The sequence below is a fragment of the Mesocricetus auratus genome, unplaced genomic scaffold (assembly GCF_017639785.1).
Source record: "Mesocricetus auratus isolate SY011 unplaced genomic scaffold, BCM_Maur_2.0 Super-Scaffold_6730, whole genome shotgun sequence".
NCBI classification, from domain to species: domain Eukaryota; kingdom Metazoa; phylum Chordata; class Mammalia; order Rodentia; family Cricetidae; genus Mesocricetus; species Mesocricetus auratus.
The window spans coordinates 116,035,527-116,058,093 of record NW_024429184.1 but is presented as its reverse complement, the minus strand read 5'-3'; the positions used below and the strand labels follow the sequence as shown (position 1 = coordinate 116,058,093).

At 46.6% G+C, this 22,567-nt stretch overlaps 1 long non-coding RNA gene across 1 annotated transcript; it reads left to right on the top strand.

Annotated features, from left to right (window-relative positions):
* The first annotated feature begins 6,602 nt into the window (after positions 1-6,602).
* On the top strand, positions 6,603-12,521 carry LOC121139007. Its single transcript, XR_005875880.1, has 3 exons — positions 6,603-6,831; positions 8,253-8,474; positions 12,360-12,521. It is a non-coding gene; the product is annotated as an uncharacterized LOC121139007 (long non-coding RNA).
* Positions 12,522-22,567: the final 10,046 nt, after the last annotated feature.

The window sequence follows — 22,567 nt, the reverse complement described above, 5'->3', positions numbered from 1 at the left end:
GAGTGTCTCTCCGCTCTGATTCCCGTGATGATCTCTTCCTCCCAACTCCACATCAGCTTCTGTGACTCAGCACTGGCCTTACCTTCCCCGAAGCTTCGCCATTTCAGCGAGACGGCTCACACTTAGTCAGTTCTTTCTCAGACTCAGGGGACAACTCTCCTACCAGATACTTAAGGCTCAGACCTTGGAGTCTTCCCCGTCCCCTCACAGCCGGTCATCAGGTTGTGTCCCTCTGCTTGTCTTGTAGTAGTAGTGATTGCTCAGCTGGTATAGTGCTTGCTGCTGAGCATAAACGTCTAAGTTTGGATCTACTGTTCCCACATAAAAGGCCAGGCATGCAGGACATGCCTGTAATCCCAGGGCCCGGGAGACAAGAAGACCCCAGTGTGGGAACACCAGACCTTGAGCAGAGACCCACTTCCCCTTCTGCCTGGGAGTAGGCAGCTGTAAGACATGTTTACTAAAAACAATACAATGCCTGGGGGCATTAAGTTCCTGGAAAAGGCCTGCCCACAGAAACCACCCTGACCTCGACCTTGTCCAAAGACTAACCGCCCCTTCTGCCACGCCCAGATCAGTTTCTGGGGTCAGAGCAGAACCAGCCAGGGTAGAGGAGAGAGCAGAAGCTTCTCTGGTGGGAGCCTTTCTTAGGAAGTTTTCTTGAACCTTTTTGGAGCCTGCTTAAAGTTTTCTTTACATCGTTGAACGAGTCTCTGTGTTGTCAATCCCCGACACCCTCCGCACGTTCTCGGACACAGGCCGCGCAGCAGACGCGACAATTGGAGGTCCTACCGAGATCGTGAAAGCGAGGTAAGTGGACGGGGTCGTCCCTTTTGCCAGCTAGGGACAGATGGAGGAAAATAGGAAAAGAAACAATGGGAAATAGTCCCTGGAAGTTTAAATTACAGTATCACGTAAAAAAGTTGCTTGAAGAACAGGGGACTACAACCATGGCAGGCTTTTTAAAATGGATTGAACGAGGGAGCCCATGGTTCATTACTGGGGAAGGCTTAAATGTCCCAGATTGGGAGGATGTTTGCTATGATATTCAAAGAGCCGGGTGTTGGTGGCATACGCCTTTGGTCCCAACACTCGGGAGGCAGAGATAGGAAGGAATGAGGCCATCCTGGTCTATAGAGTGAGTTCCAGGACAGCCTCCAAAAGGATAGAGAGAAACCCAGTCTCAAAAAAAAAAGAAAAGAAAAGAAAAGAAAAGAAAAAAGAAAAAGAAAAAAAGGAAAAAAAGAAATAAAAAAGGGTAAAATAAGAAATAAAATAAAAAATCTCCAGTCTTTTGCCTGATCCACTGAGGTCAGGAAAGTAAAGGGGAACTGAGAGATCTAAAAGGCTAGCCAGTAAGGCTATGTGGATGTGTTAAAAAGGGGTACCAAGATAGGGGTACCAGATTAAATCTCCAGGCCTTCGCCTGACAAAGGTCAGGAAAGTAAGGGGACCCTGAGAGATGGCCCTCAATTGGAGGGTGGATTGTGTAAATTTTAAGGCTTTTTGCATGAGGGAATATCCTGGGTTGAAAGTTGGATTGAAAATGGGTGAATAGCCGGGGGGTTGGCGGCACACGCCTTTAATCCCAGTACTCGGGAGACACAGGCAGGCAGATCTCTTGAGTTCAAGGCCAGCCTGGTTTACAGAGCAAGTTCCAAGACAGCCTCCAAATAATACGGAAAAAAAAATTGGTAACAAGCTGGGCGGTGGTGGCACACGCCTTTAATCCCAGCACTTGGGGAGGCAGAGGCAGGCGTATCTCTGTGAGTTCGAGGCCAGGCTGGACTGACAGCCTCAAACAATACAGAGAAACCCTGATTTTAAAAAAAAAAATGGGTGAAACAAAAAATTTGTAACAGTAAAAAGGTACTGGTATTAAGTAAAGAAAAAGACAAAGGTATATAGAATGGAAAATTTTGTTTACATTTAAGTTCTATTTTGTGAGTCATCTCTAAAAACTTTTGGCCAAAAGCTTGGCCTCTCTACCTTGCATCTACAGTTACAAGGAGTAGGTACAGCTGTACCCCATGACTGTAGCTCAAATGGAGGAATGATAAAGAACATACAGGACTTTTTAACCTTTTAGTTCAAGGATTGGCTGGAGTTGTTCTTTTACATAGATTTCAATTAAGGTAGCTTCATTGCAACAGACTAATCATGACCTAGGGAAAAAGGATGACTGAAAGATGCATGTATGTTCTGAATGTATGGTGTGGCCACACCGGTATGTATGAAATGTGATTGTGAATGCGTGAGTGTGAACTGCTTATATGATTAAAAGGATACTTAAATCCCTTCAAAAATAGTTAAGAAGCTACCTAGATTGCTTGAAATATAGACAAAAGGAACATCCAGCCAGTCTGTTAATGTTTTAACAGAAAAATTTAAGATACAAATAAGGCCTTGTCAGCTAGTGAGAGCTCTATAGGTTAGATTGGGAAAGACTGCTCACAGACTTCAAATAATTTTCAAAAGTTATTTGGACACAGTATAGTTTACAATCTTTGAGTGATTTTCAGAAGTTTTTGGGAAATATTTAATGGATATGTCCTTTTTAATGGGCATCTACAAGTAATCTAAGTAGTAATCCCAATTTACCTAGATAGTCAACCAAGGAGGGTAGACAAATCCTTCTACTGTTATGGTCCAGCTTCAACAGTTCAAAAAAATTTTTTTAGAAAATAAAAAAGGGGGAATAATGTCCCCAGTCCCCACATCCATACACTAGACAGTGGAGAAGACCCTAATTTGGGGTCGAGGGCATGTTTGTGTTTTCTTGTAGGAAAAGAATAAAAGCTTCGACATGGAGCAGAGAAAAACTGGACCTGAGACCATGGGAGCCTACCTAAGCCAGTTTGAGTGAGATCTCCTAAATCAGTGTTCCTGACCCTTGCTGTCATCGAATCTAGAGCCCAAGAAAGAAAGAAAACAGTCGGTTCGAGATTTCCAGTTTCTCAACAGACCTGCTGCATCAACCTTCTGGACCCATGAGTTTTCATCGTGAAGCCAACAGAGAAAAAAGGACCCATTTAAAACATTTGGACATTCGTATGGACTGTGATGAGGGGCAAAAGCCTCTTTTCAGTAATTGAACAGGACATGGTCACTTGAAATATCAGACTTGGTGGTTCCTGTTTCTGGAATCACGACTAGGCCAGTGTATTTTTCTAGAGAGATGCAACTTGTCCTAATGCGACAAAAAGGAGACTTTGACTCAAGTCGCATAATCAGCTGACGTTAAATCAACAAACTGCATCACCACAGGAACAAATTGGTGCTCTGTGGATAGTGCAACAAGCCTATTGTTCATATTTTTCATAATGCTACATGTGTAACATCAATGATTGTACCTAATGTATCTGTGCAAGTGCACTTTCTAAATGCTTTCCTGAGCAGATCTTGGAACAATTGTAACTTTATCAAATTGTAAATCTAAGTCACATGCGGGTTACCCTTGTAACAGAATGTAAATCACGTACATGTTACCCTTGTAACAGACGAAGGCTGGTAGAATGTTATGGCCCAGATCTGGTGATGGGTACGGTGATGGAGAGGCGCTATGTCAATGGGGGTCCTGGAAATGGTGGCAGTGGCGGTAGGCATTCTGGCTTTATGCCGGGCTCAAATGTGCCTTGTTCCAGAGGCAAGAGATCCGTAACCAAGTATTGCTTAGCCTAGCCCATGGCAATCCCGATAGCCATGAAGGTTGGTTACAGATGATTTAAAGTTGGGGTGCTCTGATGACGGGCAACTTGTGGGGAAGACCCCTCCCGCCTAAGACAGGGGTTCAAGGTCCCCCAATGACGGGAAAGGGAGGGTGACCCTACTTGACCTAAGCCAGGAGTGCCTCATTTAAAAATAAAAAGGGGTGAATTGTGGGAACACCAGACCTTGAGCAGAGACCCACTTCCCCTTCTGCCTGGGAGTAGGCAGCTGTAAGACATGTTTACTAAAAACAATACAATGCCTGGGGGCATTAAGTTCCTGGAAAAGGCCTGCCCACAGAAACCACCCTGACCTCGACCTTGTCCAAAGACTAACCGCCCCTTCTGCCACGCCCAGATCAGTTTCTGGGGTCAGAGCAGAACCAGCCAGGGTAGAGGAGAGAGCAGAAGCTTCTCTGGTGGGAGCCTTTCTTAGGAAGTTTTCTTGAACCTTTTTGGAGCCTGCTTAAAGTTTTCTTTACATCGTTGAACGAGTCTCTGTGTTGTCAATCCCCGACACCCTCCGCACGTTCTCGGACACAGGCCGCGCAGCAGACGCGACACCCCAGGGGTTTGCTGGCAAGATATTTGTGAGCTTCAGATTCCAAGAAAGACCTTGTTTGATTTATTTAGTTTTGGTTTTTTTTTTGAGACAGAGTTTTTTTGTAGCTTTGGAGGCTGGCTGGCCTCGAACTCACAGAGTTCTCACATCTGCCTCTGCCTCTGGGATTAACCACCACTACCCAGTGAGACCTCGTTTAAAATAAGTTGGAAAGCAATCCAGGAAGACAGCTGAGGTTGATAACCGGCCTACTCTCTCTCTCTGTCTCCCCCACCTAATGGCTGTACAGGTCATTCAAAGTCAAAGTCAGTCTTTGCAGTAGCCTCGAGGTCCTACTTTGACTACCTCTTGACCTCATCTCCTCTCTCTCCCTCTCCCTCTCTCCCTTCCACCCTCCCTCCCTCCCCCTCCCCATGTGCTCAGACTCATGAGAACCCAGGGTTCCCAGGTCCTCACACAGAGCCCTCCAGCCTTGGCGCCCCATTCACTGGCTTACTGCTTCCCCTGTCCCTAGAGCACTCCAGACCTGCTGCTTTAAGGAATTTGTTTCTTGTGCTGTTTGGGCTCTCATGGACTCTCCAGGAGCCACACCCCACTGCCGGACCACAAACAATGTGCTATCCTAGACCACGCCCACCTCAGCAAGCATCACCTCCACCTCCTTATCAGGGCTTGTTGAAGTGTCTCCAGCTACAGTGTACTTCCTTTCCCCAGGCCTTTGCCGAGTCCCCAGGCCATCTGATGCTCCTTCCTACATTTTCTCTTCTTCCCTTGTACTTATCACCAAGCCGCCACACTCAAGTGTTTGGCGTGTTTATCTTTCTCGGTTAAAGGTAAGCTCTGGGAGAGCAGGAATTCTTGATCTTCTCCTCTTCCCTGTATGTGTGATATATGTATGTATAGTGTCTTCCATTGTTTTCTGCCTCACCATTACCTTGAGACTGGATTTCTCCCTAACTGGGAGCTTGCCATTTTGACTAGCCTGTGGGGAACTCCCAGGCTCCCCCTGTCTCTGCCCCATAGAGATGCTGGGGTTGCAAACACAAACAGCCATGCCTAACTTTTACCATGGGTGATGGTTCAAACTCAGGTCTTCAGGCTTGCAATATAAGTGTTCTTACCAATGAGCCATCTTACCAACACTCTTCTTTGAGACAGGGTTTTCCTGAAGTAGCTAAGGCTTCCTTCCATCCAGCACACGTTGATTCTCCTGCCTCTGTCTCCCAAGGTGGGAAACAGAGGTGTGTGCCTCCAAGTCCCATACCTGGAGTTCTTTCCTCCTCGCCACTACTCCAGGCATTTACAATACTCCCAGGTCTGGAGAGATGGCTCAGTGACTACAAGCGCTTTTTGCTCTTGCAGAGGTCCTAAGTTCAATTCCTGGTGTCTACATGGTGGTTCTCAACCAATTGTAACTTCATTTTTAGAGGTTCCAATGACCTCTTCTGATCTCCATGGCACAAGCACACATGTAGTACACAGACATACATACATGTGGGCAAAACACACGTAAAATAAAATGAATAAATCTAATGAAAAAATTTCAGTTCTGGAGGCTCTGATATACCTTTTTATGGTCTCTGAAACAGTGCATCCATGTGGTACATAGACATATGTGCAGGTAAACACACTGTAAAAATCTTTTTTTTAATTGTTTATTTTTATGTGCATTGGTATTTTGCCTGTGTGTATGTGTGCGTGAGGGTGTCAGATCTTGGAACTATAGGCAGTTGTGAGCTGCCATGTGGGTGCTGGGAATTGAACCCAGGTCCTCTAGAAGAGCAGCCCGTGCTTTTAACCTCTGAGCCATCTCTCCAGCTAGCACTGTAAACATCTTAAAGTAGTGTCCATAACACAGGAAATGCTATAACACACTCAATTGATGTATTTATGTATTTTATGTAGTGTTCTATCTGCATGCATGCCTGCATGCCAGAAGAGGGCATCAGATTCCATTATAGATGGTTGTGAGCCACTGTGTGGTTGCTGGGAATTGAACTCAAGACATCAGGAAGGGCAGTTTAACCTCTGAGCCCCTAGAAAGTTCTTTATATATATATGTATATATATATATATATACACATATATATATATTTTTTTTTTTGGTTTTTCGAGACAGGGTTTCTCTGTGGAAAGTTCTTGTTATATTAAACCTAAAAATAATGAGTGATTCTTTCCTGGGTATGGTAAGGCATATCTTTTAACCCCAGCACTCAGAAAGCAGAGGCAGGTCTATGTCTGTGAGTTCAAGACCAGCCTAGTCTGCATAGTGATTTCCAGGACAGCCAGGACTACACATAGAAACCCTGTCTCAAAAACAAACAGCAACAAAAAAGTATGGAGGAATAACAATCTAGCTTGGTGATGGTGTACCTATCTCCTGCCTAGCATCTTTGAGGCCATGGGTTCAACCTCTAGCACCAGAGGAGGAAGAGGAAGATGAGGAGAAGGAGATGATGACCGACAACAACAGTAACCCAAACCACAAAGCAGCAAAACTTTAAGCCAGACCTGGTAGTGCACACCTGTAATGTCAGCGCTGGACAAATAAGAAACTGGAGGGTAAGGAGTTCAAGGCCAGTTTAGCTGTGTAAGACTAGCCTGAGCTGTACAAGTGTACAGTAACACACACACACACACACATACAGAAACACACGTAATAACAACACACACACACACACCTACATTTAAATCCATGATCAGGTATGCCTCTCCACTTAGATATTTACTAATTCTCAGCAGTAGCTTGTGTGCTTCAGTGTATATGCTGTATGTGCTCACTTGCTTTGAAGGCATGCAAGCCTAAGTACCCGAGTTTAAGTCAGCACCAGTACCCATGTAAAAGCTAAGGAAGTGTGTGTTTGTAACCCCATCATTGGTAGGGGCAAAGATAGGCAGATTCTGCCTAGCTAAAATGGCTACTTTCCTTCTTCCTTCCTTCCTTCCTTCCTTCCTTCCTTCCTTCCTTCCTTCCTTCCTTCCTTCCTCCCTTCCTTCCTCCCTCTCCCCCTTCTTCCTTGTCTTTTTGAGACAGGGTTTTTCTGTGTAGCCTGAAACTTGCTCTGTAGATCAGCCCGGCCTAAAACTCAGATACCTGCCTGTTTCTGCCTCCAGAGGCATACTTGGCTGATAGCTCAGGCTTATTACTAACTAGCTCTGATAACTTAAATTAACCTATTTCTATTAATCTACATTCTGCCACGTGGCTCGTGGCTTTACCTGTCTTCCAGCGTGTCCTGCTCCCTCTGCATCTCCTGGCGACTCTTCTGACTCCACCCATCTTCTTCCCAGCATGCTCTCTGGCCAAAAACCCTGCCTAGCTATCTACCAATCAACTTTTATTAACAATGAAAGCAACACATTTTCAAGGTGTGCAGAAGGTATTCCACGGCAGAGAGTGCTCTGAGGTTAAGGGCACTGTCTGCCCTTACAGAGGACCCTGGCTGTGTTCCCAGCACCTACACGACAGCTGACAACCCTCTCTAACTCCAGTTCCAGAGGACCCAGTGCCCTTTTTTGACTTTCATGGACACTGCACAGCATAGTGTACAGAGACAAATGCAGGCAAACACCCATACACATAAAATAATAATAAAATTAATGATGATGATGATGATGATGATAATTACAGGTTCTCTTTATGCAGCCTGGCTGTTCAGGAGCACTATATAGACCAGGCTGGCCTCTAATCTACAGAGACCCACATGCCTCAGCCTCCTAAGTGCTCCGATTAAAGGCTGTACCACCATGCCTGGATATTTTCACTTTTTAATAAATCATGAAGAGATTTGAAAAGACAAATTACAGATTAGGATAAAATATTTCTAAAGCATAATTCTCATAAAATATTTTATATAGGATATATAAAATACCTTAAAATGAAATAAGACTCAATGAAAATTATACATGATAATTGATCTCGATTATCAGTGGGATTTACAGTCACCTAGGAGATACATCTCTGGGCGCGTCTGTGTTTCCAGAGAAAGTTGACTGAGGACGGAATCCACCCTGAATGCAGACGGCACTGTTGTATGACCTGATCCTGGACTATGAAGGAGAGAGTCGACACATTCATCTCTCTCTGCTTCTGGAGCTGTGTGTCCGGCTGCCTCACTCTCCTGCTGCATTAGCCACGGCCACTTGCCACACCCTCTCTGCTGGTGATGAAGTGTTCTCTGTGAGCCAGCTGCGTTTTTTGTCAGGTATGTCGTCATAGGCTGAGGACTGCAACTAAAGCCATGGGGGAATGATTTGAAGACACTTTGTCTAAGAATATCTAGGGCTAGCAAACACAGGAAAGGATACTTAACCAGCTAGTTCCTAGTGAAATGCAATCAAAACACAATGAGCTACCAAGACATGCCTATTAGAATACATAAAGGTTAGAGGCCGGAGAGATGGCGCAGTGGTTAATGTAGGTTAAGTAGATGGCTGCTCTTCCAAAGGACCCCAGTTCAATTCCCAGCACCCCCATGACAGTTCACAATGTCTGTAATTCCAGTTCCAGGGGACCTGATACCCATGGCAAAACACCAATGAACATAAAAACATCTAAACTAAAAAAAGAGAATTCACAAAAATTAAAGAGACTGACTTTCCTGGTGTTGACAAGAGAGAAGGCTTGATACAGTACTGGCAAGAATGTAAAATGACTCAACCATCTTTTTGCTTTTCATTTTTCTCGTAAATAAAAAAAGATTGCATTGTGACGACTTCACACTTGCATATCAGGCACTTTCTCACAGTCTCCTTCTCCTGTCTCTTTCTTTCCTGCTGCTTCCTGTCGGTGCAGCCACAGGAAAGAGCTTTCTTTTTCTTTTCTTTCTTTTTTCAAAGATTTATTTATTATGTATACGATGTCCCTCCTGCACGTATGCCTGCAGGCCAGAAGAAGGTACCAGATCTCATTACGGATAGTTGCAAGCCACCATGTGGGTGCTGGGAATTGAACTCAGGACCTCTGGAAGAGCAGCCAGTGGTCTTAACCTCTGAGCCACCTCAGCAGCCCAAAAGCAGTTTCTACAAGGACTTAGCATCCATCGCTTATATTCTATAGCCATTCCACTCCTAAACATGTACCTAAATGGAAAGAAAGTGAGGAAGCAGGTTGTGTGACTGCTCACACATAGCAGCTGTGTTCTAAGCCCGAGACCCAGAGGTAACCCGGGTGACCATTTATAGATGGCTGGATGAACCTGCCAGGGCCACCAAAGTGCTTCCTACGAGAACTTACAGTCTCAGGTTCTGCACTTCATCTCCAAGGCAGGATGTTTAGGAGACACATTCCAGCCTTTCCCATCACTCCTCCCGGATACATCCCCATTGGATAGTCTCTCTCTCTCTCCCCCTCCTGCCTCCCTCCTTCCCTCTCTCCCTCCCTCTCTCCCTCCCCTTCTCCTCTCTCCTCATCTCCTTCTCTTTTTCTCTGTCTCTGTTTTTCTCTCAGTCTGTTTTTCTATCATTTCTCTCTGTCTCTTTGTCTCTTTGTCTGTCTGTCTGTCTGTCTGTCTGTCTGTCTGTCTCTCTCTCTCTCTCTGTGTGTGTGTGTGTGTGTGTGTGTATGCCACTGCACGCATGTGGAGGTCAGTGGATAACTTGTAAAAGTTAGATCTTTCCCCATGTGAGTCCCGGAGGTTGAATTCAGGTCATCAGGATTGGTAGCAACTGACTTGAAGTCCAGTTTTAGGGGCCATGACAGGCTAACATGTGCTCATCTGACCTTGCCCCTCCTGTCCTGGTCACTAAGGTCAGATGCCCTCCTCATGACAAGGAACCAATCAGAAGCTAGCTGGTGGGCCTGTGCTTTATGGCTCTGTGTGTGCTTTACGGACAAGTGCACAACAGTGATGTGCAGAGCATAGCAACCGCCCTGGGAGGGCCTATGGGCCATAACAACCAGTTGACCAGTCAACACAGGGCAGGGTGTCCAAGCCTGGAAGTGCACCAATCCTGAGACTGTTGCATACCCCTAGACACGCCCCTTATGCTGCCCTATAAGATCTCTGTCTTGTGATTTCTTGGGGTCTTTTCTCCAGCCATCTACAGAGGTGGATGGATGAAAGACCTGAGCTAATGGGGTTAGCTTGTTAAACAACTACAATAAAAGACTCTTTGCTTTTGCATTGAAATGGGCCTCTTGGTGATTTGGTGGTTCAGAATTTGGGCAGAACAGACTTAGTTCGCTGGGCCATCTCACCATCCCTCCTCTTGCTACGTAGCTCTCTGAACTCCTGGAGCCTCCTGGTGTGTCTATGAGATGAGACTTCATGAGATTTCGTTTCTGTGCCAAGGTTGCCCCTTCCTACTTCTCATCCTGGCTCATTCCTTCTCAGCCTGGGCCCTTCCTTCAGAGTCTCCTTGTCAGTCTTCGTCCCTCCCCTCCCCCATTTTTATGATCCCTTTCCCTAATTAGAAAAACACTCCACTTGAACTCTGTCACGTGGCGTCTCTCTCTCTTTGCACGGCTTTTTGAAAATGACAACACCCATTGCATGCGTAGGCAGGCAAGAGAGAGAAGAATGGGTACTTCAGCTTTCTTTCTCCACACTGTACAGGGTCCCAGCCAGGAAATGGCAGCGTCCATAGCAGGCGGATTGTCCCACCTCAGGTTCTGAGGTGGAGATAGCTCCCTCCCTCCCTCCCTCCCTTCTTCCCTCCCTCCATCTCCTCCCTTCCTCTTTCTCTTTCTTTCTTTCTTTCCTTCCTTCCTTCCTTCCTTCCTTCCTTCCTTTCCTTCCTTCCTTCCTTCCTTCCTTCCTTCCTTCCTTCTTTCTTTCTTTCTTTCTTTCTTTCTTTCTTTCTTTCTTTCTTTCTGCTTCCTTACTTGCCTCCCTGCCTGCTTTCCTTCCTTCCTTATCTCCCTTCCCTCTTTCTTTCTTTTTTTTCCCTTTCATGTTCTCTTTCCTTTTTTCCCTAGCTGGTCTGGAACTTGATGTCTATCAGGATGGCCTCAAACTTAGAGAGCTCTGCCTACCTCTGTGTCCTGAGTTCTGGGATTAAAAGTGAGGTTGAATGCAGTTCTGTTTTACCTGTATAGTATAGCCAGAAGAATCCATTCATTCCTAAATAGGTATTTGAGTTGTCCCCAGATCTCTTTTATTTTGGTTTTGTGGAACAGGTCTCATGTAGCTCAGGCTGACCTTGAACTGCTGATTCTGCTGCCCTTATCTTCCTCCTCAGAGCTGGGATTGTAGGTGTGGGTATGTGGTTCTCTACGTTGCAGAGAATATGATGTGGTGTTAATATCTCTTTGAGATAATCTGTCTGTCTATCATTTATTGTGTCTGTATGTGGTGGTGGTGGTGGTGTATGTGTGCGTGTGTGTATGTATATGCCACAGTGCATGTATGGAGGTCAGAGAACAAATTTGTGGAGATGTTCTCTCCTTCCATCTTTATTTACATGGGTTCCAAGAATCACATGCAGGTCAGGCTTGCAAAAGCAAATGTCTTTTCCTGTTGAGCCATCTTGCCAGGCCAAGATCCCACCCACTTTCAGTGCTTTTGGATTTATACCCAGCAGTGGTTGTTGGCTGAAAGGGTAGTTTTAGCTTTAAGGTTTTTGCATTCCCATGCCATTTTCCATGGTGCCTGCTATCATTCTCATCCGTAATGCACAATTTCCCGTCTCCCTCGCTGCGCACCGATAACTGCCAACTTGCTGTTTTCTGTTGCTTTATAATAGCTGTGCTGATGGGCTCTGGTAAGACAGCGGCTCATGCTGCTGTCATTGCCGCCTCTTCCTCCTCTTCTCTTCCTCCTCTTTCTTCCCCCCTTTCTTCCCTCTGCCCCTCCTCATCCTAACAGAGCCTCTATGTAGCTCAAACTGATCTCAGTTTTGGGATCCTCTTGCCCCCACCCCCGAGTGCTAGGGTTGAGGGTGTATGCCACAACACTCTCCCAGCGGAGCATTTTCTCAAGTAGCTATTGGCTATTGGTGTGTCTCTATTAGAAATGTCTGCTTCTAAATTAGACTATTTCTTTTTGTTGTTGTTGTTGTTATTGCATTGTAGAAGTTCCTTACATGTTTTAGAAATTAACCCCTGACCAGATACACAAGTGACACATATTTTCTCTTTTTCCTCATAGGCTGCCTTTAGCGATTCTTAACATAGACTATGGCCATTACAACATCAAAGAGTCATGCGCCAAATGTTCTTCAACAGGAAACTGAGTAAGTAGATCTCAATCCATGCATATAATGCAGTTACTTGTGTTAGTTTAAAAGACAGATGGCTCTGGGCAGATCAATTGGAGATACATGAATAAATGCAATGTTGAGCAAAATGAGGTTGTTTTTTTTTAAAGACTATTTTGTGTGCATTGATGTTTTGCCTGCATGTATGTCTGTGTGAGGGTGTCAGATCCCCTGGAATCCTAGCACTCAGATTATACCATTGTGGATTTTTGTGGCATCTTCCTAAAATGTGTCACTTTCACCTTCCTAGTCTTGCTTTTGACTTCGGATGTCTTTCTAGAGGTAGAGTGTACAGAAGCCTAAGTCCAGGGGGACAAGATGCCATATCCACTAAGACCATAGACTGGGGTTTCATTCCATGGTTTCTAGCTCAGGGTGCAGACTAGAAAACCCATTTCAGGCAGATGGGAAAGGTGGCTGATTCCTTCAGGTGGTTTAGAGCATGGGCTTTGGAGGCATTGATTCCCTTTTGACTCCTGGCTTTACCAGCTACAAGCTGTGTGATTTGGGGCAAGATTCTTGTTCGTTTGAACCAAACAAACTTAAAACTCTTACACAGACCAGGCTGACTTGAATGCAAGAGATCCACCTGCCTCTGCCTCCTGAGCACTGAGGTTAAAGGTGTGCATCACGGACTGGCTTGGGAAGACTCTTAACTGCCCCTTTTGACTGTGGGTTCCTCACCATCACCATCAGAAGAGGGTTAGTCACATCTGCGTTACCAGGGTGTTGAGAGGTATGGGCAAGAGGGGCCCCAAAGACAGTGCTTCTTAACTGTCTTTGTTGTTGTTGCTTCCATAGGGAAGGACAGCCCAACAGCTGAAAGAAATTAGGGTAGATTAAAGGAGTCAAACGAGGAAAGGAAGAGTTTAAAATGGAATGGAGATACAATTCCATTGCCTGGTCACTCTCTCTCTCTCTCTCTCTCTCTCTCTCTGTCTGTCTGTCTCTGTCTCTCTCTCTGTCTCTCTCTGTCTCTGTCTCTCTCTGTCTCTATCTCTGTCTGTCTCTCTCTCTGTCTCTGTCTCTGTCTGTCTCTCTCTCTCTCTCTGTCTCTCTGTCTCTCTCTCTATCTCTCTGTCTCTGTCTCTCTCTGTTTCTCTCTCTGTCTCTCTTTCTGTCTCTGTCTGTCTCTGTTTCTCTCTGTCTCTCTCTGTCTCTGTCTGTCTGTCTCTCTCTCTCTCTCTCTCTCTCTCCCCTTTTAATTAATTAAGCCTCCTGTTGTTAAGTGCTAGCAGACGCTTAGCTGGGAGCTCAGTAGGGGCTGGAGGAAGGCCCGAGGCAAGGCCTTGCAGTGTGTGGAAGGATAGGGGGCTTTTGTGAATTGGTGAGAAACAGTCAAAGAACAAGGTTGTTCTCTGCAGAACTGCATCAACTCAGGAAGCCAGGGCCTCTCAGATAACCCTTCAGCTCTGGGCAGTCTTACTAATCGTGAAAATACCCAGCTGTCTCTAACCCTAAGTAACCCATAGCCTGGTGTGGATAGGGCTATAACACTAGCCCTAAGGCCAAAAACTCCTTGAATTTATTTCCAAGCTGAGTCGGACTTTTCTCCTGAGCTCTTTGTGCCCAGAATGCCTCTCTCTGACCAAAAGTGCTGACTAGGAAGGCATCCTGACCCTTTCCACCTGCCTGGCAGAAAATCTGCAGGGTGCTTGTGTTTGCATTTGTGTGAGAGAGAGGGGGAAGGGGGAAGAGCGGCAGTGGGTGTGCCTTTGAGAGCACCTCACATGGGGCTGGCTGCTGGAAACTGGACTCAGATTTCTCACCCATCTTCACAGTGTAGGGTCCTATGGCCATACTGCAGGCTCATGCAGTTTCAGTGTTGTCTTAGCTGGGACCCTTTGAGAAGCTTCTTTTGTTCTGCACCAGTGGTTCTCAACCTTCCCAATGCTTCCACGCTTTACTGCGGTTGTGGTGACCCCAAATAGAGAATTATTCCGTTGCTACTCCATAGCTGTAGTTTCGCTACCCTTATGAATGGTAAATATCTGATTCCCAGGATATCTGACATGTGACCCCTGTGGAAAGGTTATTGGGTACCAAAAGGGCTGTGACCCACAGGTTGAGAACCACTGCTCTACGCCATGCTTACAAAGTAATGATGATGTTTCAGTCAGTGTTCTATTGCTGTGAAGAGACACCATGATCACAGCAACTCTCGTAAAGGAAGGTATTTAATTGGGGCTAGTTTACAGTAGCAGAGGTTTAGTCCATTGTCGTCATGGCAGGGAGCATGGTTGCAGGCAGGCAGACATGGTGCTGGAGAACTGGAGAGTCTGACATCCGGCTCTGCAGGCAGCAGGGAGAGACAGGGGCTGGACTTGCCTTGGGCCTTTGAAACCTCAAAGCCCACCCACAATGGCACACTTCCTCCAACAAGGTCACACCTATTCCAGCAAGGCCACACCTACTCCAATAAGGCCACACCTCCTAATCCTTCTCAAGTGGTGCTACTCAGTAATGATCAAGCATTCAACTATATGAGCCTTTGGGATCTATTCTTATTCAAACCACCATAGATGGTAACAGTTAAAAAAAAAACTTACATAGTGTTTCCATGTGCTAGGCGCTGTTACACACACACACACACACACACACACACACACACACTTAGGCATTTTAAAAATTCTTTACAGTAGTCTTGGAGGCGAAATATCTTATTTTTTTCAGATGAGAAAAATGAGACATAAAAAGGTTAAATAAGATGTTCAAAGTCAGCTGGGCGTTGGTGGCGCACGCCTTTTATCCCAGCACTTGGGAGGCAGAGGCAGGCAGATCTCTGTGAGTTCGAGACCAGCCTGGACTACCAAGTGAGTTCCAGGACAGCCTCCAAAGCCACAGAAAAACCCTGTCTGGAAACCCCCCCCCAAAAAAAAGATGTTCAAAGTCATTTGTGAAAACAACAAAAGCTTGAGGTTAAAGAGCTGTCTGGACTTGAGGGTCTGCACTGTTCATTGTTGCATCTGATTATTGCCCATCAAACTTTTGAGCCTACATTTAAAAGTGGGAGATATGGCAGGGTTTGGGAGGGCTGGCTTCCCTTGACATCTCAGCAAAGGACAGGGGTACATTCCCTGTCTCCCATTTGCCTGGTGCCCGGTCTGGCCAGCCCCTGAGTACAACAGTGTACCTCTTACTCCACTAATCCCTCATTCCTGGTCAAGTCCTGCTCATCTTACCTAGTAACTCATTTGTATCCAGTGTTTGGTTCTGGGGATTGACCTTGGAGCCTGAGGCTCCATCAGCCCATGTCTCAACTCTGTTCCTACAAATGCTTCAGTCTGTAGTCCCTGGGTCCAGGATTGTGGCCTGTGTTCCTTCCTTCCTTCCTTCCTTCCTTCCTTCCTTCCTTCCTTCCTTCCTTCCTTCCTTCGTTCCTTCCTTCCTCTCTCCCTCCCTTCCTCCTTTCCTCCCTCCCTCCGTCCCTCCCTCCCTTTCTCCTTTTCTCCCTTCTTTCCTTCCTTTTTGTAGTCCTGACTGTTCTGGAACTCTCTCTGTAGACCAGGCTGCCCTCAAACTCACAGAGATCCTTCTGCCTCTGCCTCCCAAATGCTGGGATTAAACATGTACACCACCACTGCCTAGCCCCTCCTCTAGATTAAAAAAAATGCTCAGTGCATTACTGTCCCCCTGCTGAGCATTGGCACACCAGAGTGTCTTGCTCCTCTCTCCCTGTGACTTCAGGCTCATTTTCGGAGTGAAGGGAGGGAATCTGGACCAGGCTGGGTCCCTGCTCAGCTTTGCCCTGTGCTGGGGGCTGGGGGCTGTGCTTTCTTGCCCATCGTGTGGTTTGGGGAGACTGGGGTCACATTAGCCAACCGTGCAGAAGACATTAGGAGTGAATGCTGAGCAGCCAAGCTGCAGCTATAGCGGACTTTTGCTGAAGGCTCTGGCCAGAGAGATTGTCAGCCAGGTTTTTTGTCTTATTATGTGGGCCAGGGTTACAAGTGGGCACAATCTCAGTCAACTCTGGTGAACAAAATATTTATTATTTTGAGACAGGGTCTCACTGTGTATCTCTGATTAGCCTGGAACTTGCCATGTAGACCAGGCTGGCCTGGAACTCACAGAGAATTACTCACCTCCTGCCTTTTTAGTTCTGGGAATAAAAGACTGATAAAAATTTAAACACTTGGGCTGGAGAGATGGCTCAGAGGTTAAGAGCACTGACTGTTCCTGAAGAGGTCCTGAGTGCAATTCCCAGCAACCACATGGTGACTTACAACCATCTATAATGAGATCTGGTGCCCTCTTCTGGCCCGGAGGCATGCATGCAGACAGAATACTGTATGCATAATCAATTAAAGGTGTGCACCACTACTAATTTAAAAAAATTAAATGCTCTATTAGCACCTAGAAGTAGAAGTTTGTGAGATGGTTCAGCTTGAGTTTGATCCTTGAGACCCACTCACAAGGTGGAGGGAGAGAACCAACTCACACACACACACACACATACACACAGAGAGAGAGAGAGAGAGAGAGAGAGAGGAGAGAGAGAGAGAGAGAGAGAGAGAGAGAGAGAGAGAGAGAGAGAGAGAGAGAGAGAGAGAGAGAGAGAGAGAGAGAGAGAGAGAGAGAGAGAGAGAATTATAAAATTATAAGGCTGGGGCTGAAGATATGGCTCAGAGGTTAAGAGTACCAGCTGCTCTTCCAGAGGTCCTGAGTTCAATTCCCAGCACCCACATGGTGGCTCACAACCATCTGTAATGAGATCTGGTGCCCTCTTCTGACCTATAGGCATACATGCAGGCAGAACACTGTACACATAATAAATCTTTAAAAAAATCCATTTGAAAAAAATTTAAAAGCTTTAACAACTTTTATTAAAAAATATACTTGGAGGAAATGCCTTGTTTTTTTTTCCAGCCAGGATCACCAAGGATTTGTGTGCATATGGGTGTGAGTGTGAGTCTGTGTGTCTGTATTGTTGTGGTCATTGTAAGGAAATTGTTCCGTTTTATCCGATTTCCCAGGCTAGTTTGTATGAACCTGAGTGGCCCTAGTTTAGTTTGGGACATGGAGTGAGAGGTAACCGGGCATCTGAGGAGGGGGCTTTGTCCTGCCTATTGTCCCACCAGGTGAGTTGGGGGCCCTGGGCTACAAGGTGCTTTTGTGTTTCCAGCTGTGCCAGGGGATTAGCGGCTTAAGCTGACCTCCTGGGAGTGGGTTTCATTGTCACATCTTCTGAGGCTGAAGCCATAATGCTGTGTCTTTGTTTTTGTACTTTTTAACTCAGCACCATCTGCTTCAAGATCTCCACAGGCTTTGCCCCAAAGTCCCTCAAGAGTGAATTCACTCTGGGCAAGTGACAGATGTGCAATATGGAAAAATACAGTCAGTCAGTTACCAACCCTGTCTGTGGTCATTTTTACCTCCTTGGCAGGGCAGAGAGCCTAGCATGCTGCTATGCAAAATAGCCTGACTTACAAGACTTGGCCACCCTGCCCAGTATCAGACAAAGGCATGCAAGGAGTTTGCTAGTGTGGGAAACACAAAAGTTAGTGATGGTGTCAGCAGCAAGAATAATCAGCCTGAGATGGACGCCGGTGAGAAGGTGCGGGTGTGACACCCCCCAGGAAGCACAGTCCTCTCTGACACAGCTCTGCCTTGAGAGTCAGCACAGTCCTGAGCCAATGTGCACAGTGCAATTTGAGGGACACTTTGATGGGAACAAAGCTGCTTGTGTAAGTGTTGGGGGGTGCTCGGCTCTCTTCAGCAGAGTCCGGAAATTCGTTCTGTAACAATGAACTGTAATTCCAAGTCAATGACACCTTCTAAATCCTCTCAGACTCTGCGCAAAATTATAGAGGAGGGATGTCGAGTCAATTCTGTTCAGTCAGAACTGGATAACTGTGTACTTTGCCCAAATGCCTGGGATCTAATGGAGATGGGCTGGCAGCCAGGAGCAAAGCGAGTCAATACAGGACTTGGAAGAACGCTGATGCTGGGGGCAGATAATGAGGAAAGGACTAGGATCTGAAAGCATGACCTCGGATCTTCCTGTGTAATGAACACCGCATAATGGAGGGCTGAGATCTGAGCCCCGGGTGCACCTGTGTCTAAGTGAGCCGGCCAGCAGCCTCGTTGTATTCCTCGATAACTCAGTGAGCCGGTTGGGAACCTGAGGGCTTTCAGACTGCCTTGTCTGTGCACTGGACAGAGTAGGAGGCAAGTGATTTCCTCTGTGGAAGACAGGCAAGGGGCTTAGCGGTCAAGAACTTGAACTTGGTTTAGAGACTTGGTGCCCCGCTTACTAACTGTGGGGACCTGAGCTCATTTACACTCAAGTCTCAGCCGGGCGTTGGTGGCGCATGCCTTTAGTCCCAGCATTCGGGAGGCAGAGGCAGGCGGATCTCTGTGAGTTTGAGGCCAGCTTGGTCTACAGAGCAAGTTCCAGGACAGCCTCCAAAACAATACAGAGAAACCCTGTCTCGAAAAATCAAAAAAAAAAAAAAAAAAAAAGTCCTACACTCAAGTCTCAAGTTTTAAAGTGGGGGAAGGAGATGATAGCACTCATCCTACAGGGTTATTATGAGGATTGGGTTAGACAAGGGATTTAAAAAGCACTTTACAGTGTATATGGCGCTATACTTGACTACTCCATAAGTATATCTCTTATTAAGGAATATGATCGTGGGGTTGGGGTGTATCCAACCGTAACAAGGCCCTGTGTTTGTTCACTAGCGCCAAAGGGGAGTTGGGGCAGAGGAGAGCCACTGAGATGGCTGAGTGGGTAAAGGTGCTGCCAAACCTCACAACCTGAGTTAGAAAGAGAGAACTGAACCCAGAAAGCTGTCCCCTGACTACATGGGCACCACGACACATTGCACACATACATATATGTGCGCACACACATGCATGCACAAGCATGCACACACACACAAATACACAAATGTAATAAAACACTGGAAAAAAGGGAAGACGCTCACTGCATAGGTTACTTGTCTTGTTGCTGAGACAAACTACAGACTGTTGTTAATTAGGGAACCAGGGCCGGCACGATGGACAGAACACAAGCCCTGGAGAGCACGCTAACCGTAGTTTATTATAACGAGACTGAAAGGGGCGTGGGGAGACAGACATGAGGGAGAGAGTAAGTAAGGAGAGAGGATGAGATGAGAGAGGATAAGGTAAGGGAAGACGAGAGATGAGAGATGATGAGCGTAAGCGGGCAGGGGTCTGTCCTTTAAAGGGGTCCTTTGCACCTGTGTGCAGACTGGCTCTCATGGAACCCTGGGCTGGCCAGAGTGCTGCCTGCGTGCATTCTGCCAGGTGACAGGCCGGGCCAGCGTAATGCCCGAACCTTTCACTGACAAAAGCAACTTAAGGAGGGGCTTATTTGTGCTTGCAGTTGGAGACGTGTTCACGTGGCAGGGGAGACATGGTTGTGGCATGTGAGGTGACCGATACAGTGAGCATACAGAGATGAACGCTGGTGTTAAAACCTGCGTTTTCCTTGTTGCTCCGTGTGGGGCTCTGGGCCGTGAAGTGACGCTGCCCATGGCTCTTCCCACTTTTTATTTTAACGTGTGTTCGTGTTTGAACTGCATGTCTTTTCGTGGGAGTCAGGTCCCCTGGAACTGGAGTTACAGACAGTTGTGAACTGCCGTGTGTGTGTGTGTGTGTGTGTGTGTGTGTGTGTGTGTGTGTGTGTGTGTGCTGGGTCCTCTGGAAGAGCAGCCAGTGCTCTTAACCACTGAGCCATCTCTCTAGCATAACCCCCCCCCCCCCCGACTTTCAACTGATACAGTCTAGATATTCCCTCATAGACATGCCCAGAAGCTGGCCTCCTAGGTGGTTCTGGATCCCTGTCAATTACCACTGTTATGATATAATGATAACTAGGGTTCAAATTTTCCCTCTGTGTGTTCCGGACATGCCTCCTTCTACTTTGTTCTCCACCAGTAACCTCAGAAAGGATGTAGATTGAACTCAGGCCATTTGGTAGATAGAGGTGGGTGAATAGCAAGGCTCTCACAACCATGGCCTTGAAATCCAGGCTCACACACCTTCAAAAGGAATGCTTCTTTCAGGCCGACACACTGTGAGCCACCCAGGGGCCTGCCTTTCTGGCAAGCTCCCAGGTGATGCTGCTGCTTGTTCTGAGACCACATTGTAACTTGAAATGATGTGAGTCCCGTGGCAGCATAGTAATGTGACTGAGACAGACTTCTTTACTTCCTTGAAAATACTTAGTGTCTGGATGTAAGGTACCTCGATTGCTAGGTAGCCTTTGTTTCCTGATGGCAGGGATGAGGGCGTGGTGTGCTTTTGTTGAGCCGATGCCTTCTTTCTTGCAACATCTTTCCAGTGATGACTTTGGCATATGCTGGGCATTTGCATCCTTGCTTTTGACTTTTTGTGGGAGATATCCATGGTTGGGGTTCTACAGTGGATGTGAAGGGTCAGCAATCTTTGAGAACATTTTCAGAATTTCCTTTGCCCGTTTCCTTGTCTGAGAGTCCCTGTAGCTTTTAGCAGCTTTTCCTGGGGGGGGGGGGCGGTGTAGTGGTCAGTTTCCTCAAAGGCATCTACATGAATCCAGAATAGCCCTGGATGTGGCCGGACACAGAAACCACGTATTTACTAAAAACTCTGAGCGATTTCCTTTTGATGACTCAGTTGTGCAGTTCATGAGAATGATACTGTGTTGCAGTGTCAGAGGTTGGACGATTCTGCTTGGAACGCCACAGCATGTTGTATTTCCCGTGTCTGTTTGGAGGTTATATATAAATATCCTCCTAGCCAAACTGCCACCATCTTCATTAGAACAGCTGTGCCCACCTGCAAAAGATCATCACAGCTGGGCTTGTTGACTGTTGACCTAACATCTTAGAAGAAGGGTTGAGGAGAGTCATGGAACCCTCATCGGAGTATCCAGTCACTCCCACCTCCTCTCAATCAGTTGTATGCAGCTCTGCCCTGATTGCAGCAGGCCTTGGGTTTGGGGTAGGGCTAGCTCATACTGCTGGGGGAGTATAACGTTTCCATTGTGGAAATGTCTCTGTTGGGTGCAGACCTTCCAGTGTGGCTGCTTCCAAGCCAGCCATGCTTCTGCCTGTGCTCTCACTTCTTTGCTCTGTAAGAAAGCCTAATAACCTTACCGATTTTCCAGCTTGAACATCAGCGGATGGCACCCTGTTTTGTCATTGGCACCTTAGGAAGAGGGTAGAGGTCTGCATCTTCCCCAGGGAGGGTGTTGGCGCCAACAGAAGGCTGAGCTCTCCCAGGTTTCTGTGCATCTCATCTACTTCCTTCTTTTCTGCAGTCTCGGTGGCATAGATGAAGTTTTTCTTTGGGTGGCCAGCTCACAGGAAGTAACACGGAGGCTTTTTATTAATTATGAAATTATTAGCATAGCCTCGTTCCTGCCTAGTTCTTATAGCTTGAATTAACCCTTAGTTTTAAATCTATGCTCCATTCTGTTTCTTGGTTGCCTTTGCTCTGTGCTCCCCATCCTGCTGCATCTCCATCTGGCTGGACACTCTGCCTAGAAGTCCCACGTACACCTCCTGCCTAGCTATTGGCCATTTATCTTTCTATTAAACCAGTCACAGGGACGCATCGTCACACAGTGTGAAGGAATACTCCGCAGTTCAGTTTCCCTTAGTTATCTGTATACCCCTAAGCTTGGCATCCCAGGCCATGTGTAGGTTCCTTTCCAGGAGTAGGAAAGGTGACAGTTCTCTTCTTGAGGCTTTTTTTTTTTTCTTTTACTTCTTAAAAGTGCCACCTCTTTGGAAACCTTAGTCTACTTGACTACTACTTGACTGATACTGCTAGTTTGGAATATTAGTGACGTAGATTGTTTTTTATTGTATTCATTTATTCTGTGTATGGGGTGGGGTGGGCATGGGTGCAGCACAGCATGCATGCAGAGGTCAGGAGGCCACATGTGCAGTTGGAGCTCCTTCCCGTCACGTGCGTCCTAGGGATTGAACTCAGGTTGTCAGGTTTGGCAGCGAGTGCCTTCACCCCCTGAGCTTTATCCCCGCCCTCATTGGTTTTCCTCCTGAGACAGGGTCTCACTGTGTAGCCAAGGCTGGCCTTCAAAGTGAGCCACCAAGGCCACTAAAGAAAAGTTTTTTTTCCTTTT